The following is a 23,021-nucleotide window of genomic DNA, read 5'->3' as shown; positions in this document are numbered from 1 at the left end:
CAGAGAATTCCTACTATTTTCTAGAAACTAAACTCATTCCAAGCGACGATTACAGTATGGGTAGTTGCAGAGCTTTGAACTTTGTGATATTAAAGATCGGAATGATGTAATAATTAACTGTCGCTGACAGGTCGACAAGAGAAAGCCATTACTTATTTACTCGTCAATCGATACATCGGCTACTCGGGCATGAACTGTAAATGAATGCCCAACCACTTTGATGGTTTCATGAACAGATGGTAGTAAAAGTCCATATAAAAGACGAATCACTTACACAGGACTACAATAAAAAGAGAGTGGAAGTTACCCCCATCTCTATAACGAGTCAACATTTTTGTTAACCCGGTGTTCATTGTCGGTACTATGTCATGTCACAGCCACATGTCTCCTCGCCCCCTTCCTGCAGGCAGTTTACACCGATTCGAAATGAATGTGGGCAATCATTCACCCAAGTTAGAAGAGTTGCCCCCAGGTCGTGACGTATATTGTTTGATGTCGGGGGTTGGGGATTTGGCGGAGAGAAAAATGGCTTATTGTCATTACAGATATTGTGAATTATATGATTATACACATATGGCGTGGGGCGAAGGATTTGTATTGTGAATGTTTATGGTTTAAATTTCTTGTGGAAAATATTTTAAACTGCTGTTGAAATAAATTGACATCATTTTTAAGCATATACACTCACTTAATATCTGTTTTTAAATGTTAAATTTATTTTGTCCATTTAATGTTGATAATTTATACTTTAAATTATATCTTCTGCCATCTGATACTTCGACTGACAAAAGTATATGTAATTTTGTATCGTCCATAACAAATTTACCCTGTAGTACTTAGGCTATGTATAGGACTAAAAACAGACTAAATCAAAGCAAGAAGTGACAGATTAAGAAAAATATATCTGCATACAGAAGATCTGTTTACAAATAAAATAGTCATATATTCTGTCAAGTAGTCGTGTACCTCACTACAAATTCAGTATTCCCAGGTTCTCCTCACAAAAATATAGAGACTTTTCTCCCATACATAGGGACTGAATATGTTTGTTTATTTTGTGTTTCTTGTGTATTGCAACAAGGGGAGTTTTATTCTTTGCTGATTAATGATTAAAGATCATCGCAAGAAGTACGATTTGAGGCTGTTGACAAACGGAACCGACAAGTAGGTTTACCCGTTCCTCTATTGAAATTATAAACATGGAGCTCTGAAACGTTGCTTGTCTCTAAAAATGTCAAAAACATCACACTATTAACCGCAAATTGTTTTATACTCCATTCGGATCATCATTGGAGTGGACAAATCACAGCTGGAGTTATGTGACAAGCGCAGTTTACTCTATGCTGACAAGTAAAATAGATTTGTCCCTGAATTGTATAATGTGTGTATGTGTATGATATAGTAATATAGTACATAATATATCCTAAAGGCCAGTTGGATTTTATAACTTGTTACAATTCAAAATACAAGAATTAAGATGGGAAGAAAGTCCAGTCTTTGTACGTATTAGGCTATGTTCATGAAGATGATGATGATCATTAACATTTTGATACAGTCATTACTCGGATAATGGCATGATGTTTCAGAAATGCTAATATGTAAATGGATGACACTACACAAATACTAGATATTTTACATCTCGTATATCACAGAATCTCACAGGTATGAAAATTGGATCTCTTTGTAGGAAACATTTAATTTATTGACTGGGACACAATTAAATCTATTTTTGTAAAGAGTATAAACAAGATGAAAAATATATTGCAAATGAAAATTACATTTGCCGTTTTATATTTAAATTACTAAACATCACTTTGAAATATATTATGTAAGAGGGTGCCTGAAACTATCACAGCTCGATGGCAGTAATATCCATGGTCGTACAAGCGAAACAATGAAGCAGCAGTTTCAAGGTGGCGGCACCTCTGCACGTTTATACCATTGGCGACTTGATCGGAGGTTTGATGCACGCTTCCTTTCTGGCTGTAAACGATGCACCCAAGACACGTCATCACCATTGACTATCTGGGCTAGTATGTCGTCTCCTTCAGTCTGTTCGAAACGAGTTGTCAACCTGTTGCCCATTTTATTTCGTGACAATCTCCACTGACCGACCGACTCTGTGTTCGACATTTGTTTACCCATCAGAGAACATGTGGACCAAGTTGTAGACAGCTTGACGTGACGGACAATGCTCAACAAACACGTGAAGCATTTCTTTATGAATATCCTTTTGGAGTCAGATCTTTTGCCAAGATAAATCGCGCGACGGACAGTAGCGGGAAGCTACGGACCGCTGCTCGACAATGGTACATTCATGCAGAGGTGTCGCCATTTTGCAACTGTTGCTTGTGTGTGTCGTTTGTGTGCACATAAATAATCTTGATATCTGAATTGTACTGCCATCTAGCGGTGATAGTTTCAGGCGCCTCATAAAAAATGTCGGTCGCTACTTCGATTTGGAACATACTGACTATCCAGTGTACATTAAAGATGAGTTTCAAGAGTGTGAATTTTGATTGAAGACATAATCTTAGCATTTACTCATTTCTCTAGTGTCTTAAAATTTCAAATTAACTATATTCAGTAAAAATAATTACCCGTCATTTTGGCGAAAGTTTCGTACCCATATCTTGATATTTGGTATTTATTTATACTAAATTAATTATACAAAGCATAGAAAATCAGGAACACCGTATGATCAGAACTCGTGTTCTAGTGTAGTTCCATTATAATAACGAAATATAATAATTAATGCACAGATAATATTGTACAAAATAAGAACATGAAAAAAGAAAAATATACATTTTTATTTCTAAGATGTACCGAAGTAGATATGATATTTCCGTGGAAGAATTCTGCATTACCATATTGTGAAGAATGGGTAGAACGGAGAAAAATTTTCTCCGGCACCGGAACTCAAACCCGGGTTTTCAGCTCTACGTGCTGACGCTTTATCCACCAAGCCACACCGGATTCTAATTCCGATTTGAATCCCTCTTAGTTTAAGTTCTACCTCTCTGTACCCCTTTGGTAGTCTACCCTCATGTACTGTGTCAGAATATGTGACAGTGGCACAATGTCCATCACTATGTACAGAGGTGCACTCATTACGAGTTACTAAGTGGCCGGGGTCCGACGGAACATAATATCAGTGTAAATATCAATGATAAGCAGATGTTTAATTTTTTTTATTAAAATTAAAAACAGAAAGTGTTGAGAATTCGGGGTGGATTTTAATTATGGTATTATATGATAATCTTCGACCTATACTAATACTGTGTTTTAAACCTGCCATAGCGAAAACGTTTTGCTCTCTTAAGAGAAAATTAGTAGTTCGCCCGAAAATTGTATACATATATAATCTTTATGATTCTGTGATATTTCAATAATGTGTTTGTATAATTGTTCAATTTTAAAGACTTTAAATTCAAAAAACATTGATTTAGAATGGTAATCAATAGGTTTTTTAAAATCATATTGTAACTGTTATTTGTAGAAAATTTAGAGGTTCTAAAGAAATTTGTGAGGTTCCACTCCACATAATAATGTCATACGTAATGGTGGGTTGAAAAGAAGTTAAATAAACTGTACGCAAGATACTGATTGCTAAAATACGGCGCAGAATGCCAAATTTATCAATTGTTTTACGTAATTGCTGCATAGATAAGAAACATGAGAATACCATTTTAGAAGCTGATCAACGATGTTGCCTAAATATTTCACAAGTGTAGCTTCTTTCGAAGGAAAACATTTAAAATTAAGAATAGGAGGACTACGATTATATATTACTAAACTCAAATTACAGTCTGTTATATACAGTCACGAAGCTCAATACGTAATAAATATGCATCCATAGATAGTTGCTAACCACTAGGATCGCTAATATCGCCTCATTAGAGACAATGCGAAATACTACCTGCACAGTCTATTGTTCCTAGCACCCTCACAACTCTAGCTTCGTGACTATATATACTAGACTGTGGTACTATGGTGATTCAAAGATATAGTTGTACTTACAAGAATATTTTGTTCACCTCATAAAAGCACAGATCACGTGGTGGAACATGGACTAAGTGATTATTCACAGTAGACATCGAAGATAAAATGAAGAAAATTTGTAGAATGAAAGAGTTTATTTCGAAGATGAATATGACACATAAAGGGGCTGTGTTATGAAGACCGAAGTGAAGTAAGTAACAATAATTGTCAATTTAGATTGTAAGATTAAAATTTACTTCGATTTGAAGAGTACACACCTGTGGAGTAACGGGTAGAGAGTCTGGCCGCGAAACCAGGTGGCCTGGGTTCGAATCTCGGTTGGGGAAAATTACGTGATTCAGGTTTTTACCGGGGTCTTCCCTCAACCCAATATGCGCAAATACTGGGCAACTATCAGTGTTGGACCCCGGACTCATTTCACCAACATTATCCCCTTCACTTCATTCAGACGCTAAATAACCTGAGATGTTGATATAGCGTCGTAAAATAATCTACTAAAAATTGATTGGAAGAAAGTGAGACTTGTGAATTTGGAAAAATAGAGGCTTTGATAATTTTATTATAAAACCACTCACCCCTATTTTGGCTCAGACTGCAAGAGGTCCAGAAATAAACATACATATACATAAGATTTTCAGTTGAAAAAATCCTTGAAAACTTGTAGGAAACGTAATAATGTCTTTAATTACCTCGCTTGAGTTCAATGATCGAGTTTTTCTTCATTTCAGAGACTCTTCGCTGTAGAAATTCAGCCCACTTTTACTTTGTTCTCTTTTCAGTTCATTAACCGTACAATAAGAGGAGGATCTTTAACCAAGAAGGAAATGAGTATTGTACCATTAGAAAGGCGAAACATTCTAAAATACGTAAAACTACTATTTTAAGCCTTGTTTAATGGCCCTTGTAAGCCATACTATAGGATAAACAATGCTCCGCTGCTCGGGAAGTTCTTTGTTTTCTGAATCGCAACCTTGAAATGCGCAAGTTAATTTTCATTCCTTAGCCTACTAGTAATGAGACATTTCTTATCAAATCCCTTGCACTACCGCTCAAAAGAAGAATCCAGAATAGCTTTCCGCTTCCTTCATTACTGGTGACCCAATGACTTCCTTTCTACAACAAAGAATTTCAATCTTAGTTACGCAGAATTCTTCTACAGCGTAGTCTATTTGTACTTTTCATTTAGGGGAAAATTCGTGATGCAGCAAAATTTCATTTCGAAAATGTTGGCAGTGACCCAACAAATTTATTTTTATCCTCCTGGCCAGTTTCAACATTATTCTTTGTTCAACCACTCTTTCTAACACAGCTACATTTTTATAATCTGTACATATCACACGTTCCGCAGGAACAAGCGTAATGTCTGGCGGGAAGTCAAGAAACGCCTGAAGGATATAGACAGAACAGAAGGGGAATGTAGGGATGAGGTTGCTCTGGAGATCCAATCGATGATCAAAACAAATTGGGGAACCGAGTTATACTTTATGGAGGAAGCATAGAAGGCATTCTGGACTTAACCTGGTTTCCTCTAGCAACTTGGAGGGCACTTAAAATCGTCAACGAAGAAGGGGCGAGAATATGTCCTCTTTGCGGTAGAGGCGAGACATCACACCATATTTTATCGGAGTGTGAAGCCACAGAAGCTCTGAGGAAACTATTCCTGCCAGAGTCCGTTATTACATCTAGCAAAGGGCACTTGGCAACATACGGTATATTAAATAACGCTGAATTCTGTGAGAGTGACAAAAGTTCGACAGCTGAGGGTGGAACTTTCCGAGGGGGAGGCGGCCGAGGATTTAAGGGGAAGAGTTATTTATTAGTGTTTTAATTAGTAGTATTAACACTGAGCTAATTAGAGGATAATGTTCTTTTTGTATTTATTGTGTTTTCTTTGTTTTTTTTATTGCGTATGTGTTTTTCATGTATTACCTTGATATTTATTATTTGGATTATTTATTGCAGTTTGAATAAGTAATTGAATTGAATTGGTTAACATATATAGTGTGTTTTTTCTTTCATATCCTATATATATTTAATTTTTGTTATTATTTTTTTAATTTGGTATGAAGTTAGATTAGATGTAATTGTGACAATTAATGATAACGGTAGTAATAATAATAACTGTTGTTTTACTCTTTTATTATTAGTAGTATTATTTTTGTTTTCTTTGAAGATTCAAACGGTGCATACTGGGTGTTTTTCAAAGTGTGTCATGACGTCACTGTTGTGAGTCAGCGATTTGAAGCGAGTTTCAGCTTTTATGTCAGAGAAGTTGCCTATTAATCAAGGCGTTCAATCTGAACTTGAGAACGTGTACGGTATAACTTGAACGTCGTAGCAACAGATGGCGATCTGTACTGTCTGTGTGCTACCATAACCTCTTTCGAACTGTGTTTTGCGCGGCCAAGTCGTAACTTATGCAGGGTATTTGTTATCATCGGTTGCATACGGCAACATTCCACAATACAAATCAAATGCTCCGTGTCCATGTTGACCGTCTTAGTTAATGTCAACAAATACGTAAGAAATCGTCTTAACCCTCTCCCCATATCCTGACAGTAAGAAAAAAACCCACCTCAGTATATTTTTCCAAACTGTTCACATTCCTGCCATTACCGGCGTTACCGTACATATCAGTAAGTACTCATCAGAATGAACGCCGTACTTGCTATGCAACTTCTCTGACACATAGGTAATACACCTCTGCGGAAGTGTAGGAAGATTGAATTCTCTAGGCTCATTGACTAGCCTCATGACGACATACAGAGAGCCATGACACACTTTGAACTGAACACTCAGTAGTTATAGCACGAATGGCTGTACGGGCTCGTGCGAGTGATCTTGTGTACATGAGTTTGTATAATTGTGTATCAATAAATGCACTTCATTCATTCTTTCATTCATTCATTCATTCATTCATTCATTCATTCATTCATTCATATCCACATTTTAAATTTAATAGGCTATTATTCTATTTATATCTCATTTAAATTACGATTTTTGTAAAACTATTATCACTGATTGATCTGCATTGAAGTTCATCATCATCATCATCCTTCATGCATTAGGAAATTGATTCCTGTAGCAGCTACTGAAATTGGTCCATCCATCTTTTGGCTGGTCTTCCAATATCTCTTCTTCCCCGAGGTTTATATTTCCAAAACTTATATGGTATCCTGTCCTCCTGCATCCTTGAAATGTGAGACATCCATGTATTTCTATATTCTTCTATTTTGTTGTTTAATTCATATATCTCAAGTTCTTCTCTTATTTCTTCGTTTCTTTTATGTTCTATTTTCCTGTAACCTGCTACGCTTCTCAAAAATTTCATCTCATTTGTTTGTAATCTAGAGGCATCTCTCTTTTTCATAACCCATGTTTCGCTTCCATATAGTAAACTGGGCACTGACATCACCTTATAAAATTTTAACAATGTATCTTTTCTAGCTTTTGATTTCAGGGTTCTTCTTATTGTTCCATTTATGTAATTAAATTTTTCTATTTTTTCTTTTTGATCATAGTCTCCTTTATAAGATAAGGTAACACCCAAAAATTTAAATTTATTTACCTGTTCTATGATATTGTTTCCTATTACTATTTTAGATCTTATAGGAGATTTACCACAAAATGCCATAGTTTTAGTCTTATGTACAGATATCTCCATATTATAGTTCTTATTTATTTTCCATAACTCATGTACTGCTCTCTGTAGGTTATTTTCATTATTTGCTATTACTACCTGATCGTCAGCGAATAACATCGTCATTATGAAATTATCTTCATTAAAATTCTGTGTATAGTTCTTTATTTTTATTTTCCATTTTCTTAATATTTCGTCCATATATATATTGAATAGAATCGGCGACATACTGCAGCCTTGTCTCAAACCTAAGTTAACTTCCTCTACTCTTATCTGTGTATCACCAGCTATTTGTATTTTAGAATTATTATATATGTTTCTAATCACTTCAACTAGATGCAATGGAATACCTCTATTATATAATATTCTCCATAATTCATTTCTATTTATTCTATCAAACGCCTTAATATAATCAATAAATGTTAAATGCGTTTCTCTATTGAAGTTCTATGAGCATAGTTTGTACGTAATGTGTAGACCTAAATAGCGAGATTTTATTTCCGAATACTGATGCGCTATATTGCCGCTCAGCCGGCTTTTAGTTTCCCATGTCAGTTTTCGGATAACGCCGTAATATGAGAAATCTGTTTTCAAGCGTACATTCGATTTATTATTGGGAAAAAATTAAATGATGGTAATATTAGACGTACCGATAATTTAATAATTTAATTTCATATTTCATATTTCACTGCGGGCTGAAGCAGGGAGATGCATTGTCACCTCTACTTTTTAACTTTGCTCTAGAATATGCAATTAGGAAAGTTGAGGATAACCCAGAGAGTTTGGAATTGAACGGGCTACATCAGCTTCTTGACTATGCGGATGACGTGAATATGTTAGGAGAAAATCCACAAACGATTAGGGAAAACACGGAAATTCTACTTGAAGCAAGTAAAGACTAAGTATATGATTATGTCTCGTGACCAGAATATTGTACGAAATGGAAATATAAAAATTGGAGATTTATCCTTCGAAGAGGTGGAAAAATTCAAATATCTTGGAGCAACAGTAACAAATATAAATGACACTCAGGAGGAAATTAAACGCAGAATAAATATGGGAAATGCCTGTTATTATTCGGTTGAGAAGCTTTTATCATCTAGTCTGCTGTCAAAAAATCTGAAAGTTAGAATTTATAAAACAGTTATATTACCGGTTGTTCTATATGAAGCTTGGACTCTCACTTTGACAGAGGAACAGAGATTAAGAGTGTTTGAGAATAAGGTTCTTAGGAAAATATTTGGGGCTAAGAGGGATGAAGTTACAGGAGAATGGAGAAAGTTACACAACAAAGAACTGCACGCATTGTATTCTTCACCTGACATAATTAGGAACATTAAATCCAGACGCTTGAGATGGGCAGGGCATGTAGCACGTATGGGCGAATCCAGAAATGCATATAGAGTGTTAGTTGGGAGGCCGGCGGGAAAAAGACCTTTGGGGAGGCCGAAACGTAGATGGGAAGATAATATTAAAATGTATTTGAGGGAGGTGGGATATGATGGTAGAGACTGGATTAATCTTGCTCAGGATAGGGATCAATGGCGGGCTTATGTGAGGGCGGCAATGAACCTCCGGGTTCCTTAAAAGCCAATAAGTAAGTAAGTATATAAATTATACAATAATAGTATAAAATGAAGAAATATAAGCAAATAGTATACGATTACGAAAGAATCTCTCGCAGTTATTTTTTGACTGTCAGTAATTTAGAATTGAGAGACAAACTGCACAGGCAACCGGACCTTAAGCAGGATTTCCCATCTCCGTGTTTTAAAAATGTAATGCAGATTTTTGTTCCCTGCAGCTGAGTTTTGTTTTTCCTTACACAGCCCTCGCTCGCGCGCTCGTTATTTCATTCACTCTGTTCCACCGCTTCCGTTTACATCTGTTCTCTGCACCTTCGCCTGGCTCCGCTCCCTCCGAGTACGACGTCTCAGTTTTCTATCTTCCCTCCTGCCTCTTCTCTCTTCAGAGGTTGTTAGTGATCGTGCCTAGAGCTTTTATCCCTATTTCGTGTCCTCAATTCGATTACCGGCTGGTTAATGTGTTCATTTATTACAGCGTAAAATAGATTTTTGGTAACGAACATGAGAGAGTAAGTCATTAATGCAAAAAAGGGGGAAATAACAGCGTGGTCATACTCGCAGAGTGGCTGTTATAGGGGATATTTGTAAGTCACAGATTCAAGCATTCTTAACTTAGGAGAGAAGAGATATTGTTTGGAATAAGAAAAAAATTAAATTTGAATTTTGATAACACCGTCTGCATTTAAAAACTTATTTTCTGTTCGCTAATATGTTTTCGCGGGATATCAGCCGAGTTAAGATTTTGGAATGCTCCAATTTTTCGACTGCTATCTCTGCAGCCATCTTCAGGGAAGTGATGTCCGAACAGAAAGTCGAAAGGTTATATAGATGTGGCTGTCTCAGGTGAAACGGGATTGGTTGGCGGATCGGCCAATCCGGGGCCGGGAATTGTCATCGCTCGTAAGCTCCGCCCCTCCCGGGATTACTGCGTGAAGTTTGGCGGGCGGCGAGCCCTGTTCCGCCGGTTGGAATCGGCGGAATGGACGGCAACCGATTCCAACCGGCGGAACAGGGCTCGCCGCCCGCCAAACTTCACGCAGTAATCCCGGGAGGGGCGGAGCTTACGAGCGATGACAATTCCCGGCCCCGGATTGGCCGATCCGCCAACCAATCCCGTTTCACCTGAGACAGCCACATCTATATAACCTTTCGACTTTCTGTTCGGACATCACTTCCCTGAAGATGGCTGCAGAGATAGCAGTTGAAAGCTTGGAGCATTCCAAAATCTTAACTCGGCTGATATCCCGCGAAAACATATTAGCGAACCAACGCCGAGAAAGCCTCAAATCATACTTATTTTCTGTTGTTTTCAATCTGATAGGCGATTCTAAACGGATTTTTTTGTGTTGAATTCGAAAATAATCTCCATTTCCCCCCACCACGTCAGGTTTTCAGACAATTCATTAATAACTAGAAATGAAATTACAGCGTTGTGAAACGTCATGAAAATTATTTTCAAGAAAAATTTTGTTAGAAAAACTAGGCCACAATTTGCTATTTGCTACTAATTAATCATTAATTAATATTAATTAATAATTATAAGCAGTTTCATAACCTTACCTCAATATTGCACTTCAAATTTTGTCCTCTTTGACCTCTTTGCATGTTGTTCAGAGCAGATCCTTTTTAACATCCAGCAATAATCCGCCCTAAATTTGTCACGATGCTTGGTAGGCACCAGCCCCCTACATTAGTCTGAATTCATAAGAAATTTCCTTTTCCATAAGGATTGGAACCAGTTTTCATTCTGTAACGCAATTCCTGTTAAGATGCCTTTAGACTACGACGCTACGTTGCGGTATATTCTATCACAAAATAAAACATTTGAAGGCCTGTAATATTATATGGGTTATTATAAATAAATCATCATCATCATTATCATCATCAGTATGTAGTCTTCATGAAGATAGGACACTTCTTGACCTGTTCTGAATTCACTGCTCCAATGTTCCTCATAGGTCTTTACTGTCTTCCTTTTGGTACATAGATTTTTCAAATCTTAGTCTAACTTTTATTCTGTCTACACGTTGAAACCATTCTCTTTTATAACATTCGATTTGTTTAATAGTCGAAATATTTCTAATAAATTACCTTTTATGTAATCCATTAAAAAATACCACCTGTTGTTTTCTCCATATGAATAGTATCTAATGCTCTTATTCTTGAGCATCTGCTGATCTGCTTGTCCAGTTTTCAATGTCGTATAAAAGTGGAGTAACTGTGGAGTAACGGTTAGTAGGTTTGACCGTGGGTCTAGCGGCCCGGGTTCAAATCCTGGTTAGGACAAGTTACCGGGTTGAGGTTCTTTCTGTTTTCCCTCAACTCCTTAAAAGCAAATACTGGATAACTTTCCGCTCTGGAGCCTGCATTCTTCTCTCTATAGTTATAATCAGGGAAAGGATTTATATGTAAATACATATTTACTTATAAAGCTAATATAATTTATATTTTGCATTATCTTTATGTTTCACAATGTGTAGGGTTGAAAAATCCTACTTTTATTTTCCATATTTTTCCATATTTTAGAGTTTAGTACATATTTTCGTTAATTTCCATATATTTTCCATATTTCATATAAAACAGTCCATATTATATTAGGTTTAACAATAAAACAAAACAAAATTCCATTAACTTTTAAAAATACATTTCAACAATAGAGATTTAAACACATGTTCAGTAATCCCTTTAACATCAGAGTTATTTGAAAATTAGCAGTCCTATCAACAATGGGAAAGTAAGTTACAAAACTGTATTAATTTAATTTAAAATTTTTAACAGACTTCAGTTGTGCAGCTCAACAGTTAAATGCCAGTCAGAGTACACATAGGTTCAGTTTTGTAAATCATACTATAAAGACGGTAAATATGCCAAAAGTACGTCATTCAGTCAATTTAAAATCAAAACTAACAAGTTACATTTCAGAATTTAAAGAAGATGGTTTATCAACTGACAATAAAATATTATTTTGTAATTTGTGTCAGTGTGCAGTATCATCTACACAAAAGTTCCTGGTGCAACAACACATTACAACTAGTAAACATCAGGCCAACAAACAACTAAATTCCAAGCAGAGACAATTGTTTTTAACACAACCAACAACATCGAATGTAAGATCTGAGTTTAACATCGACCTGTGCCGTTCTCTCATCTCTGCTGATATTCCTCTCTACAAACTAAAGAATAAGGTCTTCAGGGAATTCCTTGAAAAATATACTCAACATACAATCCCGGATGAGTCAACACTTAGGAAGACGTATGCTCCATCCATCTACGATGAGACAATACAGAAGATAAGACATGAAATTAAAGATAGTTCAATTTGGGTTTCCATTGATGAGACTCCCGACAAAGAAGGTAGACTTGTTGGTAATGTAGTTATCGGTTTGTTAAGTGAACAATATTCTGAACGAATTCTTTTACATTGTGATGTTCTAGAAAAGTGCAATAACAAAACTATAGTTAAACTGTTCAACGAAGCTATGGGTATCCTGTGGCCAAAGGGTATTATGTACGATAATGTATTATTCTTTATTAGCGATGCTGCCCCTTATATGGTCAAAGCTGGACAAGCATTATCTGTTGTATATCCTAAATTGACTCATTTTACTTGTGTGGCGCATGCATTTCATCGTGTGGCAGAAGTGGTCAGAGACAATTTCCCTAAAGTAGATTTGTTGATTTCATCAGTGAAAAAAGTATTTCTCAAAGCTCCCAGTAGAGTTAACGTGTTGAAAGAAATGTACCCTGAAATTCCATTGCCACCAAAGCCAATTTTAACTAGATGGGGTACATGGCTAGAAGCAGTTGAATATTATGCCGAACATATAGACTCTATTAACAATGTTCTCCTTGCATTGGACTCTGAAGATGCAGTCTCAATTGATACTGCGAAAACAGTTACCTGTGACATAAGTGTGAAGAATGACTTAGCTCACATTCAGCATACATTTTCATGCATCATAAAAACGCTCAAAAGTCTCCAAAATAGGCACCTTTCACTATCTGAAAGTTTTGAAATTATAAATAGTACTGTGGAACAACTGAATCGTGGTAGAGGTAAAGTTGCAGATGCAGTAAGAGCTAAGGTGGACACTGTACTTTCAAAAAACCCTGGATATGAAGAACTACAAAAGGTTGTTGCTGTGATGAGTGGTGAATCAACAGTGAAGATTAACTTGGACTTATCCCCAGCAGACATTGTGAAATTGAATTATGTACCAGTTACTTCTTGTGACGTCGAACGCTCTTTTAGTCAGTATAAATCTATCTTCAGAGACAATAGAAGAAGATTCACTTTTCAGCACTTGAAAGAAATGTTTGTAACCTATTGTTATGGTAACAGACAATAAAAATTGTGTTTTGTTGAAACTACATTGGAAGATAAGGTACGTCCATTATATTTTTTGTTTAGTTTGATTAAAATGTACCAATATTTAACGTACATAGTCATTTTTTTATAATTTTAAGTCCATATTTAATTCCATATTTTGGTAAAAATCCATATTTAATTCCATATTTTGGTAAAAATAACTACATATATATTTACATATTTCATATATTTTTAGTCCATATAAATCCGTTCCCTGGTTATAATCTTCATCTCACTCAGAGTCGGCCTCGATAGCGTAGTTGGTATAGCGCTGGTCTTCTATGCTCGAGGTTGCAGGTTCGATCCCGGCTCAGGTCAGTGTGTTGAAATGGAACAGGCTCATATCAGTAGATTTACTGGCATGTAAAAGAACTCCTTCGGGACAAAATTCCGACACACCAGCGAAGCTGACATAACCTCTGCAGTTGCTAGCGTCTTTAAATAAACCATTTTTTGTCTCACTCAGACGCTAGATAACAATAGCAGTTGGTAGTACATCATAAAACAACCAACTAAAAAAATTTTTCTCCCTCATATAAACGCAAGATAAATCACTAATATGCAAAGTAAAAACTAAAATAACTGTAAATTTCACTCATAAACGCGAGATAAATCACTAATACGCAAAGTAAAAACTAGAATAACTGTGAATTTCACTCATAAACGCGAGATAAATCACTAATACGCAAAGTAAAAACTAAAATAACTGTAAATTTCATTCATAAACGCGAGATAAATCGCTAATACGCAAAGTAAAACAAAAATAACTGTAAATTTCACTCATAAACGCGAGATAAATCGTTAATACGCAAAGTAAAAACTAAAATAACTGCAAATTTCACTCATAAACGCGAGACAAATCACTAATATACAAAGTAAAAACTGAAATAACTGTAAATTTCACCCATAAACGCAAGATAAATCACTAATATGCAAAGTAAAAACTAAAATAACAGTAAATTTCACTCATAAACGGGAAATAAATCACTAATACGCAAAGTAAAAACTAGAATAACTGTAAATTTCACTCATAAACGCGAGATAAATCACTAATACGCAAAGTAAAAACTAGAATAACTGTAAATTTCACTCATAAACGCGAGATAAATCACTAATACGCAAAGTAAAAACTAAAATAACTGTAAATTTCACTCATAAACGCGAGATAAATCTCTAATACGCAAAGTAAAAACTAAAATAACTGTAAATTTCACTCATATTCGATCATGTAGATATGTTTTCTCTGCTCACTAACCCTAAGGAGAATTTTGCTACAAAATTTTATGAAAATAATTCCCACGATGAATTTGACTCTTTTATATCAAATAATCTTCTTTCTCTACTACTAAAACTATCATTGGAAATAATTTATTAATGCAGTTAAAGTATCTTTTTTTTTTCTAGTTCTAACATCTGGATAAAATACCATTACAGACATGTACATTCGTTTTCTCTCAAAAGAGAAGGAAATATATAGCTTTCATTTCGTTATAGTGGATGTGATTACTTTTCATTAAACCGTAGCGTGACTCATGGCCAGGGACTGCCGAAAAAGAAAAGGAAAAGGAGAAAAAAATAGCTCGGAAATGTTTGAAATCGTTGTCAAACCTAGTCGTCTCATCTCGCTACAAAAGGCATGAGGCGCTTCTGCACAGAATTCATTAAATGGAAATGGAATTACTTTCATAAAAAAGGAGAGTAAAAGAGATGGCTGATGGTTATATCAACAGAACCTTTCCTTTCTTTAAGGTCACTATTACCAGAAATTCCCTTAAGATGGCGGTCACATCCGAACGGAAGTCAGTTTTAAATAAATAACTTTCTTGGTTCTAAATTAACTACATTCTTAGAACGCACTTTTACTTTTTTTCATCAAAGATAGCAGATAGCTAACTAAACATGACTTACAATTTCATCAGAATCGTTTTATATTGCAAACATGCCCATCATCACACGGGATACGAAATTGGATATTACTTCTCCACGAGCGATTTTTTTTTTCATGACAAAAATCACAGGAACAAAATTTCTTTTCCTACACGCCTATCAGTATATTCCGGAGATCAAATGTGGCAAGGAGTCACGAAAACAAAGTATATGAGGCGTATAAAGTATTTCTAATAGCAGTAGCAGCAGCAGCAGTAGCAGTAGTAGTAAAAGCAACAGCAACAGCAGTGATGGGAACAGCAGTAGCAATGGGAATAGGGGTAGCGGCAACAGTAGTAGTAGTAGTAATAGCAGCAACGCGGTAGTAGAAGCAGCATCAGTAGCAGTAGCAGTAGTAGATGAAGGGTTCAGAGCCATAGCGGGCCAAACGCCATTTATTAAAAGTTAAGTAAATACCATAATTTAATGAAGATTGACATATCATTTAATTTTAATGTGCATACTTTATCTTACTTGCCATATGTTTTGTTAAATTATGTAATCACTTAAATTTAACCCTTGTTTTCTCCGTTTTTAATAAATGGTGCTTGGCCCACTATAGCTCTGAACCCTTCATTTGTGTATGTATATATGTATAATATGAGTTTTACAGTTCAATTGATATTGCGAAAATACTGACGCAAGACACTAGTGTTTCAAATACATAAAAGCATCTCGATTTATAAAGTGCACAGTTATTTCAAGCAGGAACCGGTACACATTTGTGTCATGTTACCGTAGCTTAGAAGCTCAAGGTAGATTAAACCCTAATGGTAAGATAGGTGACAGCTGATTATAAACTGACAACATTGCCTAGTCTATCTGCATCTCTATCTTTCACTCTTAATGCATAGGCTATCAATCGTCCGTTCATTGTGGTAAACGTCCTTAAGTATACGGAGTGAGTCGTAAGCAATGCCATTAATTACAGGGTGTTATTCTTTGAGATATTTCAAACAAAAAATATAATATAATTTTGCTCTCGTGTGCTTCTTTTTCGAAATGAAAATTGTTTTATATGAAACATTTCATAGCGTGTTGTGAGAAAACCATTGATTGACTTCCCAATATGATCAGTCAATTTAAGAGAGCATTGTATTATGGTAATAAATTACCGAAACAATTTAAGTTTTGTCCTTTAAATGCTCAGACATTTCATCCGAACAAATATAAATCAATGGTCTTTCCAAAACACGCTATGAAACATTTCATATAAAACAATTTTTATTCTCCAAAGGAAGCAAAAAGTAGCTAAATTATATTAAACTTTTTTGTTCGAAATATCTCCAAGAAGAACCCTTGAAATTAATTTTATTACTTACTGTTACCTTTCTATTTGTAATATATGTCTTCTTCATAGATGTAATAGAATGATAATTGAGGGGTTGGGTGCAAGAAAGGCACTTCTCTCATATGTAAGTTTTGAGAAAATTGATGTTAAAATTCAAACCGTAATAATGTTACCTATGCACGCCTTTAAATTTTGGCTACTCCTGACCTCTGTGATCATAGTATTGAACTGAAACTTGGTGATTATGTACATAACAGATCAGAGAACACAATAAAGCGTTTTACTAAAAAAAGGGCATATCCTCTAAAATGCCCTTCTTGCACCCAGCCCCTCAATTACAAATAAATCTGTGTAACAAAAAATGATTATTATTGAGTTGCATTGCATCTCTAAATAAATTGATATAAATATTAGAGATTATCGAAATAAATTCTGGATGTGTTGTCCAAGATTTCTGTCACTAATAATTTATTATAAACAATACTTTCAGAGACTCTCAACACAATTTCATTTCAATCCTTAGACCTAGAGCATATACGCGCGTAATAAGAATGTAACGGGAAAGAAAAATGGGATTTTATAATGCACAGAGATGCAATGGAAATTCTGACGTGGGACGGAACTGAATAAATTTTCAGCTTCCTCACTTCTGCATCAAAGCTTTTTTAGTATAATTCCACTGGGATGATACAATTTTATATGTCATTTTTCTTTATTTTGCTGACTTTATTAGAAATTAGATGCAGTTCTTCTACCTACTCACGTCTCTCGCGCTGTGAACATTGTAAACATATCTCATAGCACTGTGGTGCATACGTAGCTATGTAACCTACTATTTACACACTTCTGCAGGAAAATGGATGAAAATCATTTTTTAATAATCCTATCTTTAGCGGAATAAATTGTGTTAATTCATATGAAATTAATATTTCTTTATTGTTTGAGGTTACGACTTAATATTCTAGATTCAAAATGATATAGAGGGTAATCACATTTTTCTAGGGTGGTTTAGAATCATTAAATCATATTTATGCAGCCCGAAAATCTCAATTAAAAGTAAAGCATAGCAATTAATCACAGTCCGTTTTCTCTGGCGTTCCTCAGGAAAGGTGTAGAGTCCAATACTGTGTGTATATTTCTCCAGGGCAGGATAAACTTACAGTAACATGCTTGTTATTTCCAGTAAAAGCACTAGTAAGGCACCAGTACCTGTCGTCTATTCCTTCGTACCTATCGTCTCGCTTCACTTACCTTTCTTCCCACCACAATCTGAACAGACGCTCTCGCCATGAAACAATACTAACAATACCATCCCATCGCACCTCCTTATACTCATCCTCTTTCACAATAGCTCTGCCAAGACTCTGGAATTCATTACCTGCTAGCATGAGGGACTGTCGAAATAAAATTGAATTCAAACGCAAACTTACTAGGCACTTGGTCAGTAATTGAGACTCGTTCAGACATGGTTTCTTGTAAATAGTTCTCTAATCTATCACAAAATATCTCAATATATGGTAATTTCATCACTATAGAATTTTGTTATTCTAGGTTTAATTTGTGATTCAGTAAATACAAAAATATTCTTTGTTCTTAACTTCTATGATAAATTGTCTAGCTTTCATTAATCAGGTAATCTTGTCGTACTTTAATTTTTATTGTAATTGTAAATTTAATATTAATTGTTTCTTCATACTATAGTAGTAATCCTCTGGTAGAGGGGCAGAGAAGGCCTGATGGCCTTATCTCTACCAGGTTAAATAAGTAAATACTAATACTAATATATACGTCTTTAAGACTTCGGTAAGTCCACCGCTGTGAAGTAACGGTTAGCAGATGAAACGAGCGGAACCAGATTCAAATTCTGGTTAGGGCAAGTTATCTGGTTGAGGTTTTTCCGAGGTTTATTCTCAACCAATCGAAGTAGAATTACTGGGTAACTTTCGGCGTTGCACCTCGGATTCATTTCGCCATCATAATTACACTTCCTCTTTCCCTCTTTCATCATCATCAACATCAACATCATCATCATCACCATCATCATAATCAACATCATTATCATCATCGCTTTTTATCCTAGTTTTCGGGCTTGCTGCGATGTAGAATCGGCTGCGGGCCGCCTCCGGACTTGAAACCCGTGAATATGTGGTCATTCGTTGTTGGTGGTAGCGCTATGCACCGTGGGCTCTCCACAGTTCCCGCGGTAATTCGTGGGACAGGGCGGGGTTGAATGACTGCGATGAGGCCTACGTGAAAAGGTAAAAAGGATCATGTAAGTTGTAGGACAGTTCGGAAGCGGCGCGCAGAGGAATTTTTAGCGCGTGGAGCCTTAAGGTATGCGCACCATTCCATCCCGGGTAGTGCAACGGGCACACCCGAGCGGCCTGCATGAGAGGAAAATCCCAGTTCCTTTGAAGTAATTTTGACTAGTAAAAACTGAGAAAAAGTGTATTTTGTACAGACAATATCAACTTGAGAAAAATGACCTTAAACATTTTTAAATACCCCAGCTGCATATGGTGGATTGTTAACTAATGTCTATAGCTCTATAGAAATGAGTAGTGCACCTGTTTCATATACCGTTAGAAAGAGGAGATTTTAGAGGATATAATACAGTAAAAACCAAAATCGAAAATTTTTAGTACATTCCGACTGCTTATGGCAGATTGTTATAAGAAAAATAGATCTTTAAAAGTTAGTAGTGCATATGTTTCATATGCTGTTGTAATGAGAAAATTTCAGAGAAATTGAGAGAAACCAGAAAATGAAAATTTTTACTTATTTTGAAGGTCCAGGTTCCACTAAGAAGGAATGATAAGGGAAGGAAAATGTGCTTATCATCTGTTCAACTCTTAACCCTTCGGCGGGCGCGTCTTTTCTGGTAACACGACCAGCCGCGCGGAGCACACTGTGCGCCACACAATTTTTCATTAAAAAACAGCCTTTTCTATAATATTAACTGAATATTTTTAAGAGCGTTCTTATGCACTTTATTATTATTATTATTATTATTATTATTATTATTATTATTATTATTATTATATTTTAATACAAAACGAACACTCAAATGGAGGAATAGACGCGCACAGAAGAAACAGAAACTTATCCCCTCCACACACAACCGGAAACTCACGCGCCAGCCGGAGGATTAACAATTACAGAACTGGTAAAATGATCTAATACTGCTCAGATAAATAAGCAGAAGACTGGACGAGTCAATATTGTACTTGAAGGGATTCTTCGCTAACTTCGAGCATTACGATAGGCCATGCGGGAGGGAGCTCTCACAATCATCTCCCCACCTATCTCCCTCTCCGCGCATAAACAGTATCAGGTCGTTTCACTTCTACTGTACTTATATTAGACAAAAAAAAATATATGGCAATTAATTTTTATAAGTGTGCACAATTTTGTAGAAGCCTTACACAATCCAATGTCTTCGTATTGATATTGTGATAGTAATAATTATTATAAGCAATAACATGAAATAATCTGTTAAAGATTAGAAGAATTTGACTGTTCAATACACAAATTATTTTATGAATGACTCTACAGACAATTCCTCTAAGGTTACTATCAACCTTGACTGCTTTGTTAACAGCTCCATATCCTCACTCACAGGGTGAAAAGTTAATGTGGTCAAGTAGGCCTATTGTAATACATTTAACGATCTCATGAATTCTACTAAATTTCAGAATATCGTCGTTGTTCCTGCAATAACTCCTATGTGACCTATTTATCGACTTTCAGATTTTTGCTCTATTAAATAACTTAAATTGTGATACAGCAAATAATAAAATCTCCTATATTTCTTTGTTTCGAAAATGTAAGAATTCACAGTCTCCTATGTACGGCTGCCATAGGATGAATAAATATGTTTTTTCTTCCTACTGAAAAAATTGTATATTTTGCACGTAGAAGTTATTGCAGGAACAACGACGATATGAATGTTTGTCCAATGTCAATATGAGACTCCGTCGTGTCCGTGAAGGCACGGAATCGTCCCACCAAATGTGCCTTTAATCACGCCGAAAAATGAAGAATTTTAAGAATCCACATAGATGGAAAAATTTCTCGATAGACATTATAAATGGAAGAGACTCTTTAAATAATGAAGTAATCAAAATTAATCTAACTCCTTAATGAGTTTGTATTTACATTAAAAATCATACTTACGTAATTAGTGTTACGTGTATTTGTAAGAAGATTATGTAATACTTTAAAATGTATTCCTAAATCTCTAATAACAATGGCAGCTTTTTATTGAAATCCTTACGGGAGTTAATGTCCTACGCAGAAAAAAAAAAGATTCCACTTTTTCTTTTATTTAATTGAAGAACGTTCTTCTAATTCTACATTTTGTGGCAATTTTTTCTCGTACACGTTTTGAAGTTTCTTTCCTCTGTTGTTATTATATTTAACTGTACTTTACTATGAAATTCGAATGTATTAATACTGTAATATCTCATTTGTTGCAGGTAATGTCTGTTGCATTGAAAGCGGAAACCATTCTAAGTAAGGGTATGTAACCTAAATGCATTACATGTAGTCCATATTTTACATCGTTGGTGTTTAGGTAGGGCCTACAAGGTTTTATCCTACAGAAGAAATATTTTTCAGGAACAACAAAAATTAAATTTTTAACACATTATTATTATTATTATTATTATTATTATTATTATTATTATTATTATTATTATTATTATTATTATTATTAGTTTCCTAATATGAACAAAATGTAAATATCATTGCCAAAACCATATTTTCACATTTTAAAATTACATTTCAACTAATTACACTAATTACAGCAAAAAAGTAAAATTTAAAAAATGAGTGTTAAGCCCTTGTACCTAAACACCGTCGATGTAATACCGGTTTGTAGGATGTATTGTGGCGTGTGTATTACTTACTTATCATTTTAATCATAGAAAATATTTTATTATGAATTGCATTAAAAAAAAACCTGTGTATGCTGTTTTAATGTGCAGACAAATCATGTTGCTCCATAGGTAGATCAGAATTGTATGTAGAATTACTTATATGGAAGTAACAAATTGATAGCTGAGGTTAACTAAATGTTATATTTTCATAAAAATCGCTACAGTAATGGTTTACAGGAACCAAATAATATGATAGAATGTTTGTCTGCAGAATGATGATTACAGTAACAGATTTTTAAGAATTTCGCTCCTCATTTGTCGCTGGCTTCACAAGTGCGAATCACTCCTTGCCCTATAATCCCCACAAGGATGCAGACAATTGTAGGTCAGAATTATGAAGAGGCCTACGGCTGATGTTACAGCTAAAATATCGACAGTTGCTCATACGTTTCAGGGCGATTGCTTTAACGTTATTATGTGGGAGTATGTCAATAGCAGAGATTCAGTATTCCTTCCATCTGTAACCAAACCTCGATCATCATGCAGGAGCCTGGTTCAGATTCAAAACGAGAAATAATTTCGTAACTGTTCGGATTCGAGACAACGGGCACATGTCAACATTTTCCCTACAAATTTGCTAAAAATAAATTCTTTAGTGAAAGGGAAAATATGTGAAGAGTTGGCGGGAAAAACGATGAATGTCACATTTCCGTTAAGGATTAGATAATGTTCTAATTGAGTCTTTAACTGCAAGATGTAGTGCTGTTTCTTTAGAAAATAAAGGAAAGGATTACTGTATTCGTGGTGATAATTCTCCTTCTTACCATTTTTCATAAGAACAACATTAAATTTCGTAGTGATCCACTGAATTAGATAATGACTTCAACCTTAACAAAACTGTGACATTCATCGTTTTTCTCGCGAACTCTTCATGTTTCAACTAAATCGTCATGAATCTTATATTTATAGAAAATTTGATTAGTCTATTTTTTTAGTTGGATATTTTACGACGGTTTATCAACATCTTAGGTTATTTAGCGTCTGAATGAGATGGAGGTCATAATGTCAGTGAAATGAGTCCGTGGTCCAGCACCGAAAGTTACCCAACATTTGCTCATAATGGGGGTGAGGAAATACCCCGCAAAAAAACACAACCACGTAACTTGCCCCGATCGGGAATCGTACCCGGGCCACCTGGTTTCGCGGCCAGACGCGCTAACCGTTACTCCACAGGTGTGGACTTTGATTATTGTATTTTATGTTATTAGAAACTATTTAATTTTACAGAATTAAGTTTATCTATGAAATCAGATTAAATATGTACCGG

At 35.3% G+C, this 23,021-nt stretch overlaps 1 long non-coding RNA gene across 1 annotated transcript in view; it reads left to right on the top strand.

Moving 5' to 3' along the window:
- The window catches only part of LOC138710080 (uncharacterized), a 312,642-nt gene extending 291,298 nt beyond the window's left edge, over nt 1–21,344 (top strand). Inside the window, exon 3 of the long non-coding RNA XR_011335052.1 lies at nt 21,293–21,344. This is a non-coding gene — a long non-coding RNA (uncharacterized lncRNA). The remainder of the gene's footprint in view (nt 1–21,292) is intronic.
- Nucleotides 21,345–23,021: the final 1,677 nt, after the last annotated feature.

The sequence above is a fragment of the Periplaneta americana genome, chromosome 12, assembly GCF_040183065.1.
Source record: "Periplaneta americana isolate PAMFEO1 chromosome 12, P.americana_PAMFEO1_priV1, whole genome shotgun sequence".
In the NCBI taxonomy this organism is placed as follows: domain Eukaryota; kingdom Metazoa; phylum Arthropoda; class Insecta; order Blattodea; family Blattidae; genus Periplaneta; species Periplaneta americana.
This window is presented reverse-complemented; position numbering and strand designations above follow the sequence as displayed.